This window comes from Lissotriton vulgaris, chromosome 3_1, assembly GCF_964263255.1.
Source record: "Lissotriton vulgaris chromosome 3_1, aLisVul1.2, whole genome shotgun sequence".
Lineage (NCBI taxonomy): Eukaryota > Metazoa > Chordata > Amphibia > Caudata > Salamandridae > Lissotriton > Lissotriton vulgaris.
Genome location: NC_141689.1, coordinates 608,830,206 through 608,851,281, shown reverse-complemented (window position 1 = coordinate 608,851,281; position 21,076 = coordinate 608,830,206).

Below are 21,076 nucleotides of genomic sequence, written 5' to 3'. Positions count from 1 at the left end.
CTGCTCGACGTCTGTTACCCTGATAAGGAGGGACTCCCCACTCGAATAGGAACAGATCTAGAAAATGAAGTATATGGATTAGGTAACTACACAATTAGCCTTATGATCCTTACCGTTGAATCCGAGGCTGCACCAGTCCTGCCCCATATGCTAGTATTACCAGTCACTGGTGAATTATGTGTCCGAAAGAAAGGTTCAGTACACTTAGGTCATAGTAAATGCACTACTGTGGTCGAATTCAGTGATCATGGTAAATCGTCCTTCAAAGCTATCAGTCACTCCTATTTTGTTTGTGGTCATACCGCATACATACGTCTGCCTCCAGATTGGGATGGTACCTGTTACATTGCATTCCTTCTGCCACCTGTTTTCCTAGCTCCCCCTGATTACCATAGAAATACAAATCTAGTAAAGAATAGATCCAGACGAGACATCCCCCTTGTCGACTACACAGAAACGGCATGGGAACAGTACACTGATTTTAATAAGGGATTCTTTTTTTTTTTAGGACCTGTCCAAAACAGTAAATTAATACGTAGATTAACTAGAACACTTGAAGTCGTAGTACATGAAACTGCCTCCGCCTTAGGTAACTTAACAGAGGAGCAATCTGCTATACGGGTTGTAGTCCTTCAAAATCGTCTTGTTATTGACGTCATCTTGGCAGATAGAGGTGGAGCCTGTAAGGTCATCGGGTCAAGTTGCTGCGTTTTCATCCCGCAAAACGCGCCATCTGTCTATCAAGCTATTACCCGTCTGCATAAAATTGCAAATCAGATACATCAGAATCCAGGCACCTGGACTTGGTCCGGTTGGTTCTGGACAACGTTAACTGCTTGGGGATGGAAGATCCTATCCTTCCTAGGTTTTGGCCTTGTCATAGTATTCAGCTGCTGCCTGTGCCTACAGTGTGGGCCGGCGATATGTGGACTGTGTGCCACATCGTGCATTGAACATTCCAGTTTTTTCTCAAATAGACAACGGAAGAGAGATGAACAAATTATGCTGCAAGAACAAACTGATCAATTTATGATGATCGATATATCATGAAGGGTCCGTAGGGAACAAGGAGGGAATGAGGAAATGTAGAATTTTATGGTCAAGTTGTGTTCCCTAGCGCGTACCCCACCGTCTCCATGTACGAGTTAAAGTGCATGTAACTTCCCTCCTGTATCAGCTATGAAGACGCAAATACATTTGCGTCCAACGTCAACATGTCCTCTTTCAGACCCACCCTGAATGGGTTGAATGGTCCGTTCCTAAGTATGCTATGCCAACGTCTTTTTGTAGTGTACTTCCACGTTTTTCAGCTCTAGTTGAGTAGGCCCTGAATTTCTGCCACCGAGCCTCTATTCTGGCTTCTGACTCCAAGGGCCTCTGCCCAGGCTGCCTCTGCACCCGTGAACTCTGACTTACTTTCAGCGCGGCCTCTCGCGCTCAGCCCAGCCTGCTGCCTGCCAAGATTGACTATAACCTTCGAGTTATCTGTTCCGCTCCCCGAAAATACATTCCTGCCTGCTAGCTTCAGTAAACATCCCTCTTCAGCTACAGGGCCAAAGGGCCGACCTGTCTCTGTGCAAGTAATTCATAGCTTCTGTTGCCATGCTTCCATGGAAGGCCCATGCCCCCACGCTTCTCATACAGACACTCAGGCGCTTATGTACGCACTCACAGTCAGTATAGAATAGTTTCTGCCCTAGAGACCTTTCCGCCCAGATAGCTTAGTTCCTAAAAACACCAGATATCAGATATGATAGAAGCACAAGTTGATCTGACATGCCAGACTTCTGTCTCTTTCCGTCAGTGTAAATGTCAAGCCCCCTGCACCCTCCAGCTTCACGTCAATCACACGTCATGCAGCTGCGCGCGCATCCAAGCTTCCGATTTCTGCTGACATTGCAACATTTCTGTTAGTGCCACCCTTTTGTGACACCTACCTGTGACGTTTCTAGCACACACCTCTAGTTCACGCCTTCTGATTACGTACTTGTAACACGTGTATACTGTTATCTTGTCTTCTCTCAGCTGTTACGCCCATTATGACTGTTTAGTATGACATGAATTAAGTATATAAGCTATGGATTGTCAATAAATTGTAGCGCGCGCTCACTCTATCCCTTCTGACACCCTTGTGGTGGTCAGAACATGATATTCTGGTCTAAGACCATTCCTTTTTGAGGAATAAAACCCCTATGAACTCTAACACCACGGACTCTGTTTTCTTTCTTTCCGATTGAGTTATTATTGATTAAGTACTTACCTGCATAGAAATTAAGAGAGTAAATTAATTATTTACGTCATAGCCATTGTGGCAATAGCTTTGGAACCGCTGCCCGCGGGAGCCCTGATGAAGTAGCGGGCTACTAGCCCTGATGAAACACGTGTTGGCTGGGCGTGGTAGATAAAATCTGAATTGAAGAAAAACTTCTATCAAGACAACTTCCACATTGTTTGTCTATTGGTTGTGTTGTTTGATTACCAACAGCATTTACTCTGTAAAAGGCGACATGTGCACAGATACCTGCTGTATCAATTATGTTTGGATCTTGGTCCTAATTGGAGGTTTAGGTTCTTCCTCCTATCTGGGGCACCCTCAAAATAGTGGTTAGAAATTATAAATAACGTCACATACGGGAGGCGCCAGTTGTGGATCGACAATCAAAAAAATCCTGGTCAGTTATCTTCAAAATGTTATACTGTGTTTGCTACTTGCTGGTGTTACTGATGCTGGTGTTACTGAGTGTCAACTTTCTGTTGAATTATTTTGACTTTATGTTAAAGACTATTGGCTACAGTATTTTTCTTTCTTTTTTCATAGATACTAGTTCCAAAAAGCTCACCCGTAAGAAGATGGCTGTCCGGGCCAGGGCCCGTAAGCTGGAGGCTATTTGTGTCGAGTATCGACGGTTGTGGGCTCGGGAGCATGAGGAGGAAACTACAACAACCTCCAAGTACATCCTCCTCCACTGCCCCCGGGTCCACCAGCCACAAGCCTCCATCCAAACGCAGCCATGACCCGACAGCCTCCCTGCGCACAGCAGCAAAAACAACAGCTGTCCCCCCCCCCCCGGAGCCTGCATGGTACGCCAGCGCCGCCTCCGAAAGCGAGTGGACTACCTGGAGTGGTTGGCCGAAAAACATCAGTGCCAGCTCCGGGACCTCCACAAAGAGCTGCGGGACGTGCAGCACCAGCTGTCCAAATGCCACCGGAGGAAGTGACTGTCCCTTGTCTGTTGGGGGGTGGGAATTGGGTTTTTGGGAAAGGGTACCTTTTGATTTTTGTACATTGGTTTGGTTAGGGAGGGGGGTGAGTTGGGGTAATTCTATTTTTGTGATGACAACAACATCCATCATTTATATTTCTTAATAATTATATTTTTCATTCAAAAACACATTATACGCACTCATAATTTTTGTGTGGGGGTTGGCGGTGGTTACTGGACGTTTGGTTTTTCAAACTTACCAGCATGAATGAAACATCTTGTCCTGAACTGTACCAAAATGCAATAACCGAGTTAGTCAATTCAGTAGCCCTACTACTGTACTTTACTAGTAGTACTGTTAGTCTCTGCTCTCCTCCAAACTTAGTCCTAGCCCATTATTCTACTACCTCCCCAATATGCTTATCTTACCTGTGATTTGCGAATCACGGTTGGCGAATAAGTTTTGTTGTTGACTTGAATCCTCGACGGATGCAATATCATTATTGTGCTGGTAGCAGTAGTGGTACTGACAGTATCACCATATGAAAAAAAGAGGAAATTAAACATTGAGTGGCCTGAGCGTAGCATTAGAAACAGTACAATAGATAGTACGGTACAGAACAGTGCCCTAGCCTAAGCAGTGCCAACGTAAGGTAAGCATTAATCATTTCATTGTTGTTAACGTCGTGTAGGAGGAGGATGTTCTTATCAATCTACAATGGCGCAGATGAACTTCTGGTTTCTTTGACCTTATCCTCCCGAGCAAGTGTGTGGAATTTATTGTTGTTGTCAGTCACACCTCAATGAAATACCACACAGCCCAGGGGAAGAGGGTTAGGGTTTGAAAATTGGATGGGAATGGGGGTTTTTGGGAAGGTTTGGTAGAGAGGAAAAAAAACACAGCATGGACAGTCAAACAACAAATGAAGAGAAACAAATCTTTGGATTAGAAGATATTGATAAATCTTGAAAGGGACATAAAGGAAGTGCACTACTGCATGCCATAAGTAGTAAATGGATGGTTTGGTTACTGAAAAGTAGTACTACTACTTACTGCAACTTACTAGTAACTACGAAGAAACAAGTTGACAGTACAGGGATGCAGTCATTACGCAATTTCACTTGCCTCTCTGCCCTCAGAGAGAATAAACACTTAGAACATTAAATTAGTGTTAAACATAGCAAAGATGTATCTAATTGCTGGAGGGAGGGATGAACTTGAACCAGAGATCAAACAAACGCACAGAGTCACACTCGTAGAAGTAAGTTCAAGTTCACAACAATATCATTTAAAAGATAAGGAGAATTTTGGATACTGTTACTGTTTTTTGTAGTTGTCCCGTTGAATTTGTGAAGTCAATGCATCCAGCCATTCCTCTTATTCGCGGTACTCCTTCATTCCATCGGATGCTCCATCGATCAATCCTGGTGACCAGACACACTGTCCACTGCCTGCCTGATGCGGATTTGCTGATCGCTCATTGTAAGCCTGAGTAGTACTTTGATGGCACATCGTAAAAGCCTGCCTGTAATTGATGATGGAAAAATACAACAGTAAGTTTTAAAGACACCTCGGAGAAAAAAATATGTAAGGCACGCTGTGTAGTGCAAAAATTATACTGTCACTTTCAGAGATGACAATCCCCAAAATCTAGAACACCCCCACATTACCCTCCCCAAAACATGCAGAATACTGCTGCTACCTCACAGAGGCCTAATTTCAAATCGTGTCAAAACGCACTCAAAATGTATGCCCAAAACCCCCCTTTCCCACCATGGATTATGTTCAAACGACTTGCAATCAAAATTAGACATTACAATAAGTTTTCCAAGACCCCACCCAGTCGTAAAAATCTATAACCCCCGCCCAAACACATGCAATACAATACTGCTAACCCTAACGACCCCTAAGTTAGGAATAGTGGCAAATGCTTTCTTTAACTAGGCCAAATCCCACCTTCCCCACCATGGATTTTCTTCAAACCACTTGCAACCAAGATTACACATTCCCACGAGTGCTGTAAGACCCCAGAACCAAGTTGCAAAAATCTAGAACACCCCCAAACACATGGAATACTGCTGCTAGTTCTAACCCTAACGAACCCTAAGTTACAAAAAATGCCAAAAGGCTTTTCAGCATGGATTTTGTCAAAACCACTTTTATCCGGTATTAGACCTTCCCAGCAGTGCCCCAAGACCCGCCAACCCAACCACAAAAAAGCACAACACCCCCAAACAGCCAAAAAGCAAAAATGGAAAATCTCATACTTCACTCGTTTTTCTACCCTTTCTATCTTTCACCTTTCTGCTCTTTTCTGCATCTCTGCTCTTTTGTGCCTTATTTCTGCTTATTGTCCCTTTTTTCTTTATTCCTTCTTTCCTCCCTTTACCCTACCCCGCCGCTGCTGCCCCCGCGGCCCCTCCCCCCAGCGCGACCGGCACAATCCAGCTCCCCTCCCCGCTTCCGCCTCCCAGCTGTCCAGCCCTCCCCGACCCCTACTTAATGGCGGCCACTGCGGGGACAGGCGAGCAAGACCTCTGACTCATTGTCAGTGAAATTGCTCTCCCACCCTCACAGCTCCACCATTAAGTGAGGTGCCCCTGCCCCTGCACTATTGAGTGTTGGTGATCGAGGCCCTCCTCCACCCGCAGGTTTCCCTGTGCCTCATTCCTGGTGGTCCAGTGACCTCTGTCTCCTTTCTTTCTTTCTGCTCCTTCACTCGTTTTTCTCCCCTTTCTATCTTTCACCTTTCTGCACCTCTGCTCTTTTGCGCCTTATTTCTGCCCATTTTCCCTTTCTCTCCCTCTGCTCCTTCACTCGTTTTTTTCCCCTTCCTGCACCTCTGCTCTTTTGTGCCTTATTTCTGCCCATTTTCCCTTTCTCTCCCTCTGCTCCTTCACTCGTTTTCACTCATTTTTCTACCCTTTCTATCTTTCACCTTTCTGCTCTTTTCTGCATCTCTGCTCTTTTGTGCCTTATTTCTGCTTATTTTCCCTTTTTTCTTTATCCCTTCTTTCCTCCCTTAACCTTTCCCCACCGCTGCTGCCCCCGCGGCCCCCCCCCCAGCGCGACCGGCCAAATCCAGCTCCCCTCCCCGCTCCCGCCTCCCAGCTGTCCAGCCCTCCCCGACCCCTACTTAATGGTGGCCACTGCGGGGACAGGCGAGCAAGACCACTGACTCATTGTCAGTAAATTGCTCTCCCACCCTCGCAGCTCCACCATTAAGTGAGGTGCCCCTGTCCCTGCACTATTGAGTGTTGGTGATCGAGGCCCTCCTCCACCCGCAGGTTTCCCTGCGACTCATTCCTGGTGGTCCAGTGGACCTCTGTCTCCTTTCTTTCTGCTCCTTCACTCGTTTTTCTCCCCTTTCTATCTTTCACCTTTTTGCACCTCTGCTCTATTGCGCCTTATTTCTGCCCATTTTCCCTTTCTCTCCCTCTGCTCCTTCACTCGTCTTCACTCGTTTTTTCCCCTTTCTATCTTTCACCTTTCTGCACCTCTGCTCTTTTTTGCCTTATTTCTGCCCATTTTCCCTTTCTCTCCCTCTGCTCCTTCACTCGTTGTCACTAGTTTTTCTACCCTTTCTATCTTTCACCTTTCTGCTCTTTTCTGCATCTCTGCTCTTTTGTGCCTTATTTCTGCTTATTTTCCCTTTTTTCTTTATCCCTTCTTTCCTCCCTTTACCTTTCCCCGCCACTGCTGCCCCCGCGGCCCCTCTCCCCAGCGCGACCGGCCCAATCCAGCTCCCCTCCCCGCTCCCGTCTCCCAGCTGTCCAGCCCTCCCCGACCCCTACTTAATGGCAGCCACTGTGTGGCCGCGCAGCGGGCGCGGGCTGCGGGCGTGCCGCTGGTGCACCGAAGGCGTGTCAAAGGCACGCACATCTGCGCCCGTCTGCGACCCGTCCGCAACCAGCACCAGGAACCCTGGACCTCCGCCCCACCAACGCTACGACCCAGCAGCACTCCACACACTCAACCCAGGCTGCAACAACAACTGCAAGCTAGCATCACCAGCCGACACCCATGGACCCTTCAGCTGTCACCGCTGCCGGCACACCTGCAGCACCGCCACGAACAGGGATCCAGCACAACCCGCCCACAAGAACACAACCGAACCGAAGACCCTGCAATGCATCCTCCTCAACGTCCGATCCCTTCACAAACATGCCACAGAAATCTGGGACCTCCTCGACAGCACCACTCCAGACAAAGCATTCTTCACCGAAACCTGGACCAACACCACCTTGGGACCGGACATCGCCATCGCCATCCCCCAAGGATACAAGATCTCCAGGAAGGACAGCCCCACCCACCCAGGAGGAGGAATCGCCATCGTCCACAAATCCAGCCTCTGCCTGAGCACACTCCCTGACAAGTCCACAGAACTGATGGGACACCTTCACTTCAAGATACTGGCCAGCCCCACCGCTGCCCTCCGAGGAACCCTCATCTACCGACCCCCTGGACCCTGCGGACCCTTCGTCAACTCCATCACGGACATTATCTCCCAGCAGGCCATCGCATCCACCAACTACACCCTGCTGGGAGACCTCAACTTCAACCTCGACAATCAACTGGACCCCAACACCACATGCCTCCTGGACAACCTCCACAACATTGGACTCCGCCAGATCGTGACCGAGCCCACGCACTCAGCAGGACACACCCTCGACCCCCTCTTCACTACAGGAAACTCCATCACCTTCAGCCACACCACCGAACTCCCATGGACCGACCATCGTTGTGTCCACTTCACCTTCAGAACACCCACCATCCACAGACACCAGCACCTGCTTCCACAAAGAAACTGGACCAAAATCACCGATGACCAGCTCACCTCCTCACTCAACAACTCCACCCCAACCATCGCGGAAAACAACGACCCCAACACCGCAGCCCGAACCCTGCATAGATGGATCTCGGACAGCACCAACACCATAGCCCCCCTCAAGAAAAACAACAATACCCGTGCCAAGAAAGCCAGATGGTTTACTACCAAACTTCGAGAGTACAGGCGCACATGCCACCGCCTCGAAAAGGACTGGAGAAACAGCAAATCCACAGAAGCCCACAACAACTTCAGAGCCACCACCAACGCCCACCATCAACTCATCAGAGAAACGAGGAAAAAAGCGATTGAAGACAGAATCTCCACCCACGCACACAACAGCAAAGAACTCTTCAGCATCATCAAGGAGTTCGCCCAACCCACCAGCGAAACTACGGACATCCATCCCTCACAAGACCTCTGCGACAAACTGAGCATCTTTTTCCACCACAAAATCAAGAGCATGTACGACAACTTCGACAAAGACAACCAACACACTGAACCCTCACCAACCACCCCCGACACCCGGAAACCAGCGATTGATAACTGGACAGCCCTCACCACCGAAGACACACTGAAGACAATAAAGTCAATCCACTCAGGGGCCCCCACGGACCCCTGCCCCCACCACATCTTCAACAGAGCCGCCAACACCATCGCACCCATGCTCCGCCAAACTATCAACCGCTCCCTGGCGCGCGCCTCGTTCCCCGACGACTGGAAACACGCCGAGGTTACCCCCCTCCTAAAGAAACCCTCAGCGGACCCCACCGACCTCAAAAACTACAGACCCATCTCCCTGCTCCCGTTCCCAGCAAAAGTCATCGAGAAAGCCATCAACAGCCAACTTGCCACATTCATTGAAGAACACAACATCCTCGACTCCTCCCAATCCGGCTTCAGAAAAAACCACAATACGGAAACCGCCCTCCTCGCCGCAACAGACGACATCCGCACCTTACTGGACAGAGGAGAAACAGTAGCCCTCATCCTCCTCGACCTATCAGCGGCGTTCGACACAGTCTCCCACCGCACCCTAATACGCAGACTCTACGATGCAGGAATCCAGGACAAGGCCCTCGACTGGATCTGCTCCTTCCTCTCCGGCAGGACGCAGCGGGTCAGACTTCCCCCTTTCCTCTCGGACCCCACACCTACCACCTGCGGAGTCCCCCAGGGTTCCTCTCTCAGCCCGACGCTCTTCAACGTCTACATGGCTCCACTTGCCCCCATCGTCAGAACCTACGGACTTAACATTGTGTCATATGCAGACGACACCCAGCTCATCCTCTCCCTATCCAACGAGCCCAACACCGCCAGACGCAACTTTCAAGAAGGCATGGATGCCGTCGCCAAATGGATGAAAAACAGCTGCCTACAACTAAACACCAACAAAACAGAAGTGCTCATCATGGGCCCAAACCCCGATGCCTGGAGCGACACCTGGTGGCCCACCGCCCTCGGAAACCCACCAACCCCCACAGACCACGCACCCAACCTGGGAATCAACCTGGACTCCAAGCTCAAAATGGACCGCCAGATCAACTCTGTCTCATCTTCCTGCTTCCACACCCTCCGCCTCCTTCGTAAGACCTTCAAATGGATCCCCCTCAAACACCGAAAGACAGTCACTCACGCCCTGGCCACCAGCAGACTCGACTACGGCAACGCACTCTATGCCGGAATAAACAAAAACCTCATCCGCAAGCTACAGAGCATCCAGAACGCCACCGCAAGACTGGTCCTCAACCTGCCAAATTACTGCCACATCTCCCAGCACCTGCGCACACTCCACTGGCTCCCCATCGAGGCGAGAATCACCTTTAAGATGCTCACCCACGCACACGAGGCCCTCCATGGCACCGGACCAGCATACGTGAACAGCCGACTCATATTCCACGCACCCCAAAAGACCCTACAATCAGCCCAGCTTTCCTACGCCCTGGTCCCCCGCACCAGAAAGACCAGATCGGGAGGCCGCTCCTTCTCCTTCCTCTCGGCCAAAGCATGGAACGCTCTTCTGCTCCACCTCAGACAGACAACATCGCTCCCCATCTTCGCAAGAAACCTCAAAACCTGGCTCTTCGACAGACCCCCTCCTTGATGGAAGAGAACCTGCACCCCCCCTCCACCCCCCTCCCACCCCTAGCGCCTTGAGACCCTTACAGGTGAGTAGTCGCGCTTTAACAAACTCCTGATTGATTGATTGATTGATTGACAATATTTTTCAGCCTTCTTTCAATTCTGTCCAAACGTGCTGTGCAACTAGGCCATAACTCCCGTTTTCCACCATGGATTTCCTGAAAAACAAATGCAATCAAAATGAGACTGTGCCAGCAGTGCTCCCAGACCCCAAAACCCACCCACAAACACCCGGAACCCCCCAAAGAGCACCTCAAAGACAAGCACGTCAGCAAAAACGCAAAAAAGAATTTGCCAAACCACTTTTATCCGGTATTAGACCTTCCCAGCAATGGCCCCAGAGCCGTTAACCCAGGCGAAAACAAGTAGAAGACCCCCAAACAGCCAAAAAGCAAAACTACAAAAATGGGGACTTAGTCATTTTCAGGCCAATTTCCAAAATCACTCCGTGCGCGCTCTGCAGCTAGGCCCTAACTCCCCTCTGCCACCATGGATTTGCTTCAAACCTCTTTCAATCAAAAGTATCCATACCCAGCAGTGCTCCCAGACCCCGAAACCCACCCACAAATACCAGGAAGCCCCCCAAACAGGCCCCCAAAAATGCTAAATTGAGCTAAATGTCAGAAAAAGCAAAAACTTTTTCCTCCTGGATTTTGTCCAAACCACTTTTATCCGGTATTATACCTTCCCAGCAATGGCCCCGGAGCAGTCAACCCAGGCGAAAACAAGTCGAAGACCCCCAAACAGCCAAAAAACAAAACTACAAAAATGGCGACTTAGTCATTTTCAGGCCAATTTCCAAAATCACTCCGCGCGCGCTCTGCAGCTAGGCACTAACTCCCCTCTGCCACCATGGATTGCGAGGGGGGCAGGATGTTAGAGGTCTTCAACCTATATCTGAGGGGCGCCAGGTGCGGGACATCAAGCCTACCTCAGACAGGTCTTAGCAACGACCTAGCTGCTTGCAAGATTGACTCTTATATTCTCCTTGCAGGCGACTTCAACTGTTGTTTCGAACCGCTGGCAAAGGAGGATATCTTGAATTCTTTTGAAGAAGATGCAAGAAGGGGTATCCCGACCTTGTCCCTGGACCCGATTCCTAAATGGACACAAAGTGCGATAGATATCAATGCACTCTGTTTGGAGCATAATTTGAGATCAGTGAATGGCCGCTCAAAATCGGACCTTATGGGAGCCCACACTTACAATAGAACGGGTCACTCCTCCAGAATCGATTTTATCATCCTGAATTATAATCTTTGGCCATTCCACTTGGATATGGAGGTTGTAGCATCCTGCGATAGCGACCACAACCCCCTTTGTTTAACCCTCTCTCCAATTTGGCAAAACAAGAAGTACAAGCAAGCACCCATTTGGAAGTCATCCCATGAAATTGTTCCGTCCAATTGTGGTAGGCGTTTGAAGTGGGCAAAAGTTAAAGCTGATGAGGCAAGGATGGCGCAAGCCGGGTCCATCTTGTCAGTGGTGGAGCCTCGGCTTGACGCTATAAGCCCAGCCGGTACAAAAGTCTTACCACTTTTTATAGAGACCATAGTATCACTGAGTAAATTGTTTACTATTCAATATACTAAACCCAGGGTGGGTTCCAAAAGTGATTCCAATGCTAGAGACAATTGGTACTCTCCTAAATGTCGTATTGCTAAGGGGGAGCTTATTGCTGCAGTAAAGAGTAGGGACAAGGTTGCCATTAGTTCCGCAAGGAAATCTTACAAAAAAACAGTGGTTGAGGCAAAGGAGGATCATGATTACCATTTCTGGTGTGACCTAACTGAAGCTAGTACCTTGAAGGATTCCAAACGGTTTTGGGATCTCCTAAGAGCAAGGAACAAGCCCATTGACCAACAAATAACCTGCAATATTCTGGGTGATGCTTGGTTTGCCCACTTCTCCAAGCTTTATTCTGTTGCACTGGACTTGTCTCCTCCATGCCCGGGATCTTTGGCCATTACAATAGCTAATTCTCTTCCTATAGACTTCCCTTTCACTAGTCAGGAAGTTGAAGGGGCTATTAGGGGCATTGTCCCCAACAAGGCTCCAGGCCCTGATGGTATCCCAGGGGACTTACTTAAATCCTACCCGGTAGTATGGAGCAGATTAATTGCTTTACTCTTAAATGAGGCTCTGCTAGGGGGATCCTTTCCTAACTCTTGGAGGGGCGCAGAAGTTGTGCCTATTTTTAAGAAAGGCAGCAGGGACGACCCAGCAAACTACCGCCCCATAAGCTTGCTGGACTCAACCCAGAAGGTTGCGGGGAAAGTTGTTCTGGGTAGGATCCTCCAATGGGCCGACGAGGAAAAGATCCTGTCTGATTTTCAGGCAGGTTTTAGAACAGGGACAGGCACCATCGAGCAAACATTCCGCCTTCTGATGATATATTGGAAGGTGGTGGTGCTGGGAGGGGGTACGTTATATCTAGTCTTTATAGACTTGAGAACAGCCTTCGACCTAGTCCCACGGGAACTACTATGGAATGTCCTCGATGGTCTAGGGCTACCTAACTACCTGTTGTTCTTGCTTAAAAAATTTCATGAAGGCAATTTCGCCCAGATCAGGTGGGGTGTCCAGGGAGAAAAAACATCTCGCATCCCAGTAGACAGGGGCGTCCGCCAGGGGTGTGTGCTTGCCCCCACTCTGTTTTCTCTATATGTCAACGGAGTGGTGGAGCATCTGCTGCAACATCCTGTGGATGCGCCTACCCTGGCGGGCAGAAAGATCCCAACGCTCCTGTTTGCGGATGACACCCTCCTGATCTCGAAATCTCCAGCAGGCATCCAGAAATTGCTTTCTAGCTTTAAATCCTTCTGTGATAGCAGGGGTTTAGCTATAAATATAAGCAAGACCAAGTTCCTTGTCCTTAATCCCCCCAAGAAATCCGTCGCCCCACCTGTTTTAGACTCCACCCCCCTGGAGAGAGTCAAAGAATTTGACTACTTGGGAATTCGCTTGTGTGACTCAATGAGTTGGAAGGCACACCATCAAAAGGTGTTTCTGACGCACAAAAGGGTCACGGGTGTTTTGCTCAAGGAACAACGAGCCTCCTCATTGAAACCAATCGGGGCAGTGCTAGATATCTACAGAGCAAGGGTTGTAAGCGCAGCTTTATATGGCGCTGAACTGTGGGGTACGCAGAGAGTCGATACGTTGGCAAAGATGGAAAACAACTTCCATAAAGATCTGATGAGGCTACCCCACAGCACTCCTACAATCCCCCTCTTGTTGGATGCAGGCACTCGCCCAATTTGCGAGCAAGCAAAACTGCGCCCTCTGCTACTTTGGTCCCGGGTATGGAATGTCCCAGAATTGTGTAGTTACGCTGATGCCCTGAAAGATCTGTTGTCTCTCCCAGGTTGTAATAAGATACCCTGGTTTAGGGAGGTAAAACGATTGCTCTATGAGCTGGGATTGGGAGATGCTTGGGCCAATAAAACAGCACCGCCCAAGCTGCTTCTAAAGAATGCCTACTGGCTATGGGTAAAAAATAACAGAATGCGTAACTCCAATCTTTGCAACTCTGTTGCCCAATTTTTACTAGTTAAAGATCTCCCCTTCAGGGAACCTTATTTGGACCTAATCCACAGTTCTGGAGACAGATCACTCTACTTCAAATTTAGGGTGGGTGTTCTCCCCTTAGGATTATTTACTTCCTCTTGGAATCCTCCCTTTCAAACGGTCCCATTTTGTCCATTTTGCGACTTAAGGGTTGAGTCTGACGCCCACCTTCTGTTTGAGTGCAGTGCTTATGCAGCTCCTAGATTGAAATGGTTAAAGCCCTTGTGCAGAAGTCTGGGAACAAGATCACACTTAGAAGCACTACGTATATTGCGCTCTGATGCCCGCCCATTCTTTGCATGCTGCATGGCAAAATTTCTTGGCTGGGCATGGCGTATAAGATCTGCAAGAAAGCTATTGATTCAATAATGTCCTCTTTTCTGTGACCTGTTTTTAGATACTAGTGTAAATATTTGTAAGGATAGCTTAAATGTGTATTTTATGTATTAATGTCTATTATGATTTCCTACGGTATTTTATATTATGCACCTTTGTAATGATTTTACTTTTTGTACTGCTTTTATGATATGTACCGTATCGAAATAAAGCTATACTACTACTACTATTTTCAGGCCAATTTCCAAAATCACTCCGCGCGCGCTCTGCAGCTAGGCACTAACTCCCCTCTGCCACCATGGATTTGCTTCAAACCTCTTGCAATCAAAAGTATCCATACCCAGCAGTGCTCACAGACCCCGAAACCCACCAACAAACACCAGGAAGCCCCCCAAACAGGCCCCAGAAAACGCTAAATTGAGCAAAATGTCAGAAAAAGCTAAAACTTTTTCCTCATAGATTTTGTCCAAACCACTTTTATCCGGTATTAGACCTTCCCAGCAATGGCCCCAGAGCCATCAACCCAGGCGAAAACAAGTAGAAGACCCTCAAACAGCCAAAAAGCAAAAGTACAAAAATGGGGACTTAGTCATTTTCAGGCCAATTCCCAAAATCACTCCGCGCGCGCTGTGCAGCTAGGCCCTAACTCCCCTTTGCCACCATGGATTTTCTTCAAACCACTTGCAATCAAAAGTATCCATACCCAGCAGTGCTCCCAGAGCCCGAAACCCACCCACAAACACCAGGAAGCCCCCGAAACAGGCCCCCGAAAACATGATAGTGAGCAAAAAGGCAAAAACTTTTTCAAGTCTGATTTTCGCCAAACCACTTTTATCCGGTATTAGACCTTCTCAGCAATGGCCCCAGAGCCGTCAACCCAGGCGAAAACAAGCAGAAGACCCCCAAACAGCAAAAAAGCAAAACTACAAAAATGGGGACTTAGTCATTTTCAGGCCAATTTCCAAAATCACTCCACGCGCGCTCTGCAGCTAGGCCCTAACTCCCCTCTGCCACCATGGATTTGCTTCAAACCTCTTGCAATCAAAAGTATCCATACCCATCAGTGCTCCCAGACCCCGAAACCCACCCACAAACACCAGGAAGCCCCCCAAACAGGCCCCCAAAAACGCTAAATTGAGCGAAATGTCAGAAAAAGCAAAAACTTTTTCCTCATGGATTTTGTCCAAACCACTTTTATCCGGTATTAGACCTTCCCAGCAATGGCCCCAGAGCCGTCAACCCAGGCGAAAACAAGCAGAAGACCCCCAAACAGCAAAAAAGCAAAACTACAAAAATGGGGACTTAGTCATTTTCAGGCCAATTTCCAAAATCACTCCGCGCGCGCTCTGCAGCTAGGCCCTAACTCCCCTTTGCCACCATGGATTTTCTTCAAACCACTTGCAATCAAAAGTATCCATGCCCAGCAGTGCTCCCAGACCCCAAAACCCACCCACAAACCCCAGGAAGCCCCCAAACAGGCCCCTGAAAACATGATAGTGAGCAAAAAGGCAAAAACTTTTTCGTCTGATTTTCGCCAAACCACTTTTATCCGGTATTAGACCTTCCCAGCAATGCCACAATACCCGCCAACCCACCTGCAAAAAAGCACAACACCCCCAAACAGGCAAAAATGGAAAATCTCATACTTACAATATTTTTCGGCCTTCAAACCAAACGCGCTGTGCAGCTAGGTCATGACTCCACTTTTCCACCATGGATGTCCTAGAAAACAAATGCAATCAACATTAGACTGTGCCAGCAGTGCTCCCAGACCCCGAAACCCACTCACAAACACCAAGAAGCCCCCCAAACAGGCCCCCGAAAACATGATAGTGAGCAAAAAAGGCAAAAACTTTTTCAATTCTGATTTTCGCCAAACCACTTTTATCCGGTATTAGACCTTCCCAGCAATGGCCCCAGAGCCGTCAACTCACCCGCAAAGAAGTAGAACACCCCCACAAGTGCTGAGTCTTTCTTCATTGGGCGTAATCCAGCCCTCTGCTTTGAGGGAAATAGGAGTCTGGAGGAGGAGGATAGAGGAGCATGTTCTTGTGAACTTTTGAACCTGAGGATTGCAGACTGCGGCACCTTCAAATCAATAAGCAAATTAGTGAAGACAGTTCTGCTGATGGGCTTGTTTTTGTGATTAGGTGATTAAAGTTTTTATTTATATTGACTTTGCAAAACAAAGAAAGACATACACACAGGAATAAAAGTGAATAAGGACGAAAAAGAAAGTTATTGATTCATTGGCTCATTTTCACATGTAGTGTAGTTCCTAGTTTCCCACTAGGCCCTGCGCATTGGAATAACATAAACAGTAGTATCGACGTGGAACTGCGTATATTCCAGGCCTCCACTGACTATGCTAAACTTAATTGGGTGTGTTACCAACTAGCTCAGAGGTCACTGGAAACTTTCTTCTCTGCATGGGAAGTGATCAGCTTCCCTGGCACAGACAAGAAGGGATTCAGCTTTCCAACAACCGTGCAACATGACAACTTTGCTCCTCAGATCAAGAGTCAATCTCTAGGGTCGTGTGAAACAATAGACAGGTATTTCACTCAGTCAGTTTAGTGCAGTTTACTTTCACGAGATGTAGAGAATAGAGAGACAGGCGTTTGTCAATAAAGGGTTAACATTTATTGAACAGTCTTTCTTCTCGTACAAGAGAAATGTATTGCCACAATTGCAAGACTTGTTATTATAAAAAGTACGTACAGTAAGATAAGGATTGCGAAATAGAACTGTAAAAGCATTGATATAGTTTCTTAGCCATACAATGGTTTAAAAGTAATAAAACATATATACAGTCATATATACATTAGGCTAAAATACTCAACTGGTGCTACTGGTAACTACGCCTTCCCCAGTGTGCCTGACCTAAGCCTAACACGTGGAAGGGGAGTAAGTAAGTAGCTTTAAGTTAAGTTGGTTTTGCCAAGGTTTGCTTCAAGAATTCTCATCTAAGGGTTTAGTCAACACCATACCTCTGAATAGAATGATGGAAGTCTGGTATTTCCTTCAGGGGGCACTCAATATCCCAGTCACCCGCGAGGGCAGACCGGAAACGCTGGAGCTGGATTTCTCTGCAGGAGAAAGGCAGCGGCTCTCTTCAGCGCGTCGAGGAAGGAGGGGGGACAGCGTCCGCGGGCAGCTTGGCATCTGCTGGGCTCTTCGCAGAGGGACGGCTGTTCAGCTCCTAAGCGTACTGCACCATCGTTCGTGCTTTAGCAGCGATAATGGTATCAGTAGCTTCACCACCAAGGGACAACAGCAGCAGCGTACTGCCTGCAGCAGCAATGGGATGCACAACAGGGTGCACGGCAGCTTACAACAGCACGACAGCTCTCATTGCTTAAGGCAACGTTGGTAATATTTATACCTGACAGGTGCCGGGTTTGACGCAAGTTTGCTGGACATAAGACGTCAATTAAAGATGTCACTAGGAAGTGATAGTTATCAGTTGCTCATTAGAGTTCCATTATTAATCAAAACACAGCAAGCGGGGATTTCCAGGTTTGCTGAGTTTTTATCTTGTTGAAGAACTCGGAGTGTTAATCTAGGAATATCAGATAGTGACTTCTGCTCTGTCATTGCACTAATTGGTTGCAAAGGAAGTGGCAGAGAACTATGCTGGAATGTGGCTCTGTTCGTGTGAGGCCAGAGATGACTTCTCTGAAAATCGCACTTGAACGGTTATGCCAATATAGGGAATAAATGGATTTATAGCCGAATAGGGGCATAAGGTCGCAGTATCGATCAGGAACCTAGATAAACACGCAACACCCACTCCACGTTTTCATGTCCATCAAATTACTAAAACTAGAGCAATTAGATGCATGTGTAACATTGCCCTCCCCAAAATACATAAATGCATTCGAAATAGGCGTATATTGTAATACGTGAAATTTAGGTACTGTACGTTTTTGAAGCATAGAAATCATTCAAAAATTATTGCATATGAAATCAATGAACGATTATGCAAAAAGAATTACACATGAAGTATCTCTGACAGAAGAAGGGCGAGATATAAATCATCACATAAAAATGCATTGTAATAACATGTGCTAGAGGCTGATGTAATATTGTTATGTCTCTAGATGTGATTAGAAATAGAAGTGTGAAGCTTCTGTTCTCTAAGAATAGTTTTTACGTTAAGCAAAGAATTGTTCGTGCCAAAAAAAAGGTGAATATTAAAAATGTCCAATTCAAAAGAATTATTGCTTGACCGGGGAAATAGAGTTCCAACGCTTTTAGCAGTTTTTGTTGATCAAAACTGAAGGCCGAATTCAGAGTTCATGGGAACGCTGTGTGTCGGAAAGCTTCTCCAAAGTTATTGTTTCTGTATGGGTGAGAACATCGTATCAGACAGGCTCTCAAAGAATTGGTCTACAAATTCAGGTGACAGTTCAACCAAATTCGATAGTGCTGTAACTTGGCAGGTGTGAGAATGATTGCTGTCATCATAGTCGGGACCAGCAATGCTCACAGATGGTCGTACCTGTGTGATGTTGCTTTTGTCACTCGCTCCACTGTTACCACTTGGTTGTAGCACAGGAGTCTCCACGAATGCCGTCATCAGGATTGGTAGCCGCTGGGGACAACACAATGCGTGAGCCGTTATTGGACTGAGCAAAGTATCGACGTCCATTGGTACTGCTGATGGAAGTGAAAGACAGATGTCCAACACGCATTCATCGCCGCAAAGCATACATCTTAGTACCGGTAAGATACAGTTCTGCCATATAGGTCTGAATGAAAGGAACCAGGTCATGTTTAGATCTCTCAGCCTGGCCAATCCAAGGACGTTAGTTATCCTGTCCCGGTAGCGCATTGCTAGGATTGTCTCTTCCATTCCCATGGGAGCTATGTCTGAGCCGAGGCTTTCCATAACGAAGCAGGAGGGTCAAAAATAAAATCCCTGCTACAAGTCCCAAAAATAATGGTATGCCGCCAAAAACAGAGTGTACAAAATTAGGAATGATTCCCAAAATTGCTTGAAAAGGTGTTAGCAGTCCCGTAAAGACTGTCTTAAATATGCCTGGGATGCTTGTTGCACTAGACATGTTAAGGAGTTGGCTCAACATTTCTACGAAATGCACGGGGCAATTTGTTGATAAAAGGTCATGAACTTCAGTAGCTGTCCTTGCAACTAGAAGATCATACATCTCTTTTGATGACGTTATAGGCACTGTTGTCTGTAAAAGTACAGATTTCATTTTGCTTAATGTATCAATTCGTATAGAATAGAGATTCAGACGAGGCCAGATGGGAGTCACTGTGTCTGCAGGCCCACTCGGGAACAATGCTTGCATACAGCATTTGACCATGGATGTTACTCTTACTAGATAACTTTTCCCTGGCACAAGGCCACAACATCTGTGATCCGTTCTAAGAATGTAACTCCCGTTTGAAAGTTGCATAAAGAAGGGCTCTATCTGAGTTGCAGGTGTGACTAGCTGGTGGCATGAAAGGTTGTTTGAATTTCCATCACATGCTCCGTGTAAATTAATACCCTGACACAAAAGTATACCGCTTAGTGAATGTTTACAATTTTCACCACTAAGAAATACATTTTTGTCGCTGTCACTATAGCAAGAATGTGTGTATGGTAATTTCCATTCAGATTTTACATATCCTTTACCCAATTGTTCATATTGGCCAGCAGGTATGTACTCAAGGCACTTTTTAAATCGGAAAGTTGTTATCGGAATTGTGATAATTCCGTGTATTATCCATTCAATGACAGGACTCTCTGACATTGTCAATGGTAATCTCTCAAGTTTTTCGATGCTCAGGATTGTATAGTCTGCTCCTTTCTGTGCCAAACTGATCTGTTTATCAGTAAGGTTAAAAATGGAAAATAATGACGTTGTGTTGATTAAACGCCAAGGCACATAGCCTGAACGAAGATTTTGCAGCGTCCAGCCTAATTCTATAATAGAACGTAATTGCGACTGGCCATGTTGTAACATTAGCAAGTCTCTGTCTATCACATCAAAGGCAGATGATACAATATTGTCCAATTAATATATTCTGGAAGACAGAGTCATTAACCCATTGTCTACCACAGAAAGTGATTTCTCCAAATTAATACGATCAATTTCTCGTATTTTTTCAGCGGTTTCAATTTGTTTGACTTTCCAAGCCTCGTTGTAAGCAGCATAGATACTGGTCGCTATGAAACGCTTTTGACACTGTTTGCGTGGTCCAAGAATGAAATCGCGCAAATCAGCACCATCTTTTAGTAAAGACAAGTGTTGCTTAATTTCAGCCAGTGTGGATGTTGTTAGCCATTCAAGGCAGAGTTTCCCTACACTGTATGTTGTTATTATCCCTGGATGTTGTCTCTGGGAATATCTCGGGTCTAGTCTGGTCATTTTTAACCCCTGTGTTTTATTCAGGAATCTATCTTGACAGTTGTTTGTGTCAATAGGCCAGATTAACCACTTTTTCCAATCAGGATGTGTTCTGTTAAAATGTAAAATTTGTGACACGTCTAACTCAATATCTGTGGTTGTATTCTCAGGTATTGGCTTTGGTATAGACGGTGTTTTAAGGTCTTTGATCTTAGCTAGGCCAAGACAGGATGTTTGGTGTATTGTGTCATTTAAAAACAACATTTGTTCTGGTATCATGCAGGTTCTAAAGAGTGCTTCAATGTCTTGTACCTGCCAATCTTTTGTACCCCAAATGGTTTTATTTCAATGTTATTTTTCCAATAATCAAAACCAAATGTCATCATTTTGTCATAAAATGCTTCTGAATATATCAATTTAGAATTTGTCAGCATTGTTTTCATTCCTGTTTTATCTAACAGTTTGTAATAAAACGTTTCTGCATCACTGGTGTTAAACCCTGAAAAGTGTTTGAATTTCTCAAAAAATGCTTTAGAACTGCTTTTAGGTGGTGTAGAACAATGTTCCCATTGATTATACATAAAAACATTTCTAGGCTGTGCAGATTTATGCAGTAGTGATCACCATAGTGTGT